The 5,836-nt window shown below is 44.9% G+C and overlaps 1 long non-coding RNA gene across 1 annotated transcript; it reads left to right on the top strand.

Annotated features, from left to right (window-relative positions):
- The first annotated feature begins 2,356 nt into the window (after window positions 1–2,356).
- LOC102379485 lies at window positions 2,357–4,666 on the top strand. The gene is made up of 3 exons (XR_322893.1): window positions 2,357–2,484; window positions 2,923–3,050; window positions 4,596–4,666. It is a non-coding gene; the product is annotated as an uncharacterized LOC102379485 (long non-coding RNA).
- Window positions 4,667–5,836: the final 1,170 nt, after the last annotated feature.

The raw sequence follows: 5,836 nt of genomic DNA, 5'->3' as shown, positions 1-5,836 counted from the left end.
CTTCCAGGCTCCCTGCCAGCTGGGGCTCCCCTGCCCTGGCTCAACATGTTGCAGTCCTGGGAGTAATTAACTCCGGTGCAAACTGCATTGGAGTTTCTTGTGTTGCATTAATATTCATGTGTAGATGCTTTCAGTGGTGTGGTGCTATGAGCCCTGGAAAAGACTGGGTCCTGCCATTTTCAAGGCTTCTAATAGCAACCCTTGGGCACATGCTTCCTCATCTCTGTTTCTGTCCCAGTTTAACCTTCATATTTTCCCATGGAGTAATTTCTACCCCAGATGCATATTTTGCATACAGTATCTTAAAGTTAATTACTTCTAAAATTTGTTTGTTTTAGGACATTGTCACTGGCACCGCAGTGCACAATATCCCCAAAGAACAGCCAGCTTACATGAATGGTTTGCTCTTTGTAGATGAAAAACTGCCTATGTTACCCCAGGTGTGAATGTGTTTTTCCATATGGGGTAACAACTTACCCCAAGCCCATGTTAACACATTGGGGTAACTTGTTACCCCAATGCAATTTCTGTACAAATGACAGGCCTAGACCTGTTGGGCCACTTCGGGTGGATGCATCTGGAAGGTCAGCATTCATTCATACCTCATTCATATCCACATCAGGTATCCATGGTAACTAATGGATGGTCATCTTCCACTCTGCTTTTGCTTTTGACGGGGAACTCACCCTAGTTTCCTATGTTCCAAAGAAGTCCAAAGTTGTGCTATTTCTCTCAAACATGCACCATGACCTGTCAGTGGGTGGGGGGGCAAAGAAAGCCAGACATCATCTATGACTACAATAAAATCACAGGTGGAGTGGATAACTGTGGCAGGGCACCTTTGGGTGCCTGCAATTTTAAGGGCAGAGGCAGGCAGCTACCAGGTGCCTGATGAGGGCAGTCATTTTGAACACTAGGCATATAAAGGCTGCAGTTTGGTGGGCATAGTGTAGAGTTGCCCGGTGAGGGGTTTGGGGCAGAATTAGCCCAGGGTTTGGCACAAGGCTGAACCATGTAGAGTAGTTCAGCCTCTACATGGAACTCGAGGGAACCAAAGGACTGTGTGGCGACACCAGTATGGGTGTAGTGAAGCCTGATGGCCCAGGGAAGTTGCTCAGGGAGGAGCAGGGCAGTGGAGTGTGGCCTGGTAAGGGGCAGTATGCCAGAGGCCCTGGTGAGAGAGGGGAGCAGTGGAAGAGGCCTCCTTTGAGAGGAGAGGTGGTATGAATGAATGTGTGTGTGCAGCCCAACTTTGGACTCAGTTTGCTCCAGTCTCAGACCAGGAGTAATATTAATCTGGATGCCATCTGTGAGACTTGGACTGTGGTGTAGGGGAGGAACGGTGCCACAGATAGCGCTCCCTGGCATCAGGGCAAGAACGGGCAGCCTCCTGCCTAATTAGAACTAATTAAGAAATAAGGCATGGCAGGTGAGTGAGGTGGATGGTTAGCCCAGAGACAGGTGGGTGGGCTGGCATGTGGTCCGGCCTTGAGCTTGCCCCCTTTCACAATAACCTTGGCCACTTAGTCCATATGACTACTTGCAGACAGAAAATCAACAGGTGGCCAATAAGACTAGTTTTCAATATGCTGGAAGTGGCTGCCATTGCCAGCCTTATCATTTAATTAGGTCACCGTGCAAAGTGGAAGCAAAGATCACATTTAAGAAGATGGCCCTTTTTTTTTGCAGGAGTTTGGAGAACAGTTGATTGATGGTGAGAGAGAGAGAGAAAGATCCACAGGGGGCAAAGGAGCACTGGCCAAAGATAGAAGCAACTGCCCCAGCCCCAAAGAGCCCGGCAGAAATACTCCTTAACCAGGTGTTTCTGGAGGGAAGGGGCCGCAAATTCAAACCCCACTATAAAGAAGAGCCCGGAGCAGGCAGGCAGGGAGAGTGCAGGACTGGAAGGAGAGGAGCTGGGTCGAGCAACGTTGTGGGAAAACTTGAGAGCAACCTGGAGAGCTGGCAGGAGGCTTCTGCAGAGAGGGAGCTCCCCAGAGAAGACTTAGAGGAAGGTTTGGCAGTACCCGGAACTGCTAGCGATCTTGCCGGCAGAGCCTGGCTGGGGAAAATACCGTAAAAACCCTAATAGAGGGGCACTCCGGAAGAAAGGTACCGTAAAGACCCTAAAAGGGGTGCAAGCACAAATTATCAATGGCAGACCCAGTGGGGTGAGGGGGCTGTAATGATCTCAATAAGATGCTCATGAAGAGCTGCCATAAAGATGGGAACAGGTGAAAGAGAAAGTGACCTCACCGAATATATATTTTTTTCTTTTTTTGCCAAAAAGACGGGGGAACAATAATCCAGGACGGGAGAGCTTGGTTTCTTTTTTTTGACAGAGGCCCTGGGAGAGAACCTGACAGCCGAACATTGATGAAAGGATGATTTGATACCAGGTGGAACGGGCAAAGGTGCAGGGGATGGTGGAGCCCTCAGGAACATAGGACAGTGGACGACAACCAACTAGAACTACGTTCCCAGGTACTGAATCTACTCCCATAAACACCAAGTCGTGGTAGGCGAGGACGTGGGTGTGTGGACCTCCAGTTAGGACTCATCCCTGACATCAGTCAACAGACTGAGGTCCTATGGGGATATAAACAGAATATATATATATATATATATATATATATATATACTTCTCTATTGAAAGAGAAAACAATAGGCCGGTCAGAGAAAAAAAAGGAGATAACCACTTCTACCCTGAAACTGAGAGCAGCTGGAAAAGCAAAGACTCTTGGGTGGGGGGGGTACTTAACTAGATACCTGACAGACGGTCAAATAAAACGAATGATGGATACGCGTAATCTGTCCAAGTCTGTCAAGTCTGTTATGACTGCCCTAAATTACAAATTGTCACTATGTACCCCAGTAGAACCTTCTGCAAGCATGAGTGGACGTTTTGCTTTTTGTTCAAAGGCAGGTGACTGCAAAACCCGGAAATGATGCAGGTCATCTGTCATTGGATGCTCAGAAAAGGGCCAGAGAGCTGGACTTTAGCAAGCAGGAGGCAGCAGTCTGTAGCAGTCTGCAAACTGCCATGAGAGGTAAGTGCTGATGACACTTGCGTTCTATGAATCCTGCGATACTGAGTACTCTGCTTATGTGTACACTGGATAAGTGAATTTACTGACCTGTATCAAGACCTGAGGTGTCAAACAAATCTGAGCCCCAGACTAGATCTGGACTGCTGGGCTCTCCTTGGGTTAGATCCAGACTGCAAAGACCCTCTCAAACTGGATCCAGATCTGGCAGTGGCAGCAAGGCAAACGGCAGTGAAGAGCTGAGCAGCAGCAGCAAGGTACATGGAGGGATGAGGGTTAACACAGCTGTTGTTCACCCCTCTGCCACCAATGTATGTGCCCATTGGGCCTTCATAGAAGGGAATTTGGTGGCAGCCTTTGCCTTGCTGACACTGCCTCTGAATTCTTGGCCTCTCTGGGAGCCCCACAGTCACAGTTGAATGGTTTCTAAGGATGGATGCTTGATATCCCTGACCTAAAGCACCTGTTCCAGCATACAACGGTTATGCCCTTCTGCATTTTTTTTTCTTTGGGCATGTAGAGAATCTGCCAGTGGGTGCATGGGCTTGATTCACCCTTCCATTGTTGTTCTCAACCTGAGGTCATTTTATATATTTCATTGTGTGTGTTATCAACAGTGGAAAATCAACCATTCTCAGTACTGGAAAAGGGTCAGCATACTTATGTAACACAATAGAGCAGGTCACACTGAGGCTGCTGCTAAGTAGCAATCAGTGCTGACAGAAATGGGTAACACTGCAGGTGATGATGCTTCTTTCTGTTCCTGCTGCTACTCCTGTGTGCAGCAATATATCAACCCTAATTACATAGTTGGTATTTGCCATAGTTATGCAGCACACACAGATATAATGTTCAGGTGATGCTGTTTTCTATCTTTTCATCCCACTGCATATAAGAGAAGTGGGGAGTAGTCTCAGCTGCTATTCTTTCTGTGGAAGGTCAGTTTAACGTCCTTTATTACTATAAACCTTAGTTAACTTCTAACACAGTACTGTGAAGGGTTTTCCCTCCCTCACTAGGTGGGTTGCAGAAGCGTGTGATCTGAGGGAGGCTGTAGAAATTGGAAGTAAAATAAAGTGTTTTCTCTCCCTCTGGAGGCTGGTGCTCCCTGTAGCTAACCCAGGAAAAGGTGCGTGTTGCTCTACCTCTATAAAAGTAGTGCCAGATTTTAAGAAATAGTAGTTTTGCTTCCATCTTTCAAATTCTCTTGATGCTATCAGGTGCCTGGAGCTGCAGAGAGATGGTACTGAAAAATACTCGTGCCCAAAAACATAGGCAGGATATTCCAACCAGCTGCCAATGATGATGACTAAGAAGAGTCTAGAGAGGACAGGTTCAGTCCTGGGTACAGTGCAATCTGAGGAGAGGTAAAGACAGAGAGAGGACTGTTAGCAACTAGCAAACAAAGATATTTCAGGAATCATTACATGTGACAAGGACAGGGCTGGAGGATCCAGGAGAGTATCAGGGCAAGTCATGCTCAAATGCTAGGGATGCAGAATGGAAAGAGAGCAACTGAATTATAAGTTAAGTGTTTTGCTAAGACAGATGACATCTGCTATACAAGTTCCAACAGCCAACATGACAGGATGCCCACAAAGATCTCATTGAAGCCTATTGTGCTCTTCAGACTACACTCTGCTAACTGATGGGGGATCTTCCCACTTCCTGATATGTTTGCACCTAGCAAGCATCAAGAATCACTGGACAGGTGGGGTATAATTCACCTTCCCACTATGTTTCTTTTATGGTGGAGTACATTGCACTTCTGGCAGGAAACAGTCTTCAGAATATAACTTTTATTTTGTCCTTGCCCTACTGGAGGAAGAAAGTGGTTCCTCAAGTTCTCCCTTCCCATGAAACGACCCAAAAGGATCTAGCCTTATTTTGGTTGATGCTGCATACCAGTAACTCTTATTATCAGATTCTTTGCGGGTGTTGAAAATACTATTGTGCAATGGGAATAATTGTGCAAATATTTGGTCCAGATAGAATCCACTACTATCTGGTACTTGCCCCACTGTAGGAAATGTATCAGGAGCGGGTGTAGGGTATGGAAGGAACTGATTTAATGTGGTAGAATTTCACACTTCCACATTCAAGTCTTTCCATGGAGAAAAAAGAAAGAATGAAAGAAAAGACCTAAATATATGAGGAAATTTTTGCTGTCAAAAGAATTGTCCGTTTTCAAATTATTTACAAGGAAAAATGTAAAAAAACTACAAATAGACTCTCTCATGGCAATAGACCAAATTGAAAATAGAAAATAAGTCGAGAACCAAAACTGTATATGTACTCCTGACTTTTTGGTTAGAGTAATAACTTGCAGAGTCAGCATTTAGTATATGTAAATAAAACAGATTTCTCACATGCATGCAGCATGAGAGAGATGTTATAATTCAGGTAATTTCTTATGGAAAAATATCTGTATTTGAGGGATATTTATTATTTAAATATATTGCATAAAAATAAACAAGTAATATTTATGTAACAAGAGATGTAGACAGAACACAGGTACACTTACTGTACACTTACTATAAGCTAAATCCAGCAATTAGCCATTATTTCTAGAACATCTACCTCTGGTCACAAAAAAAAAAAAGAAGTTATTTTTCCCCTATGGAAAAAAAGTCTGATTTAAGTGAGCAGGTTGTTAAGAGATTGGAATCTTAAGCTTTTCTACAAGATGTATTAACCTCTGCTGTAACTTCCTATATTAGTACGATCCCTCCATCCATTAGCAGAATATCCATCAAGCAGATGTATCTCACTGCAAAGGTTGGGCCCAC

This window comes from Alligator sinensis, unplaced genomic scaffold (assembly GCF_000455745.1).
Source record: "Alligator sinensis unplaced genomic scaffold, ASM45574v1 scaffold126_1, whole genome shotgun sequence".
In the NCBI taxonomy this organism is placed as follows: Eukaryota; Metazoa; Chordata; order Crocodylia; family Alligatoridae; genus Alligator; species Alligator sinensis.
Note: the sequence above shows the minus strand (reverse complement) of the source record. Positions and strands in the feature narration are given on the sequence as shown.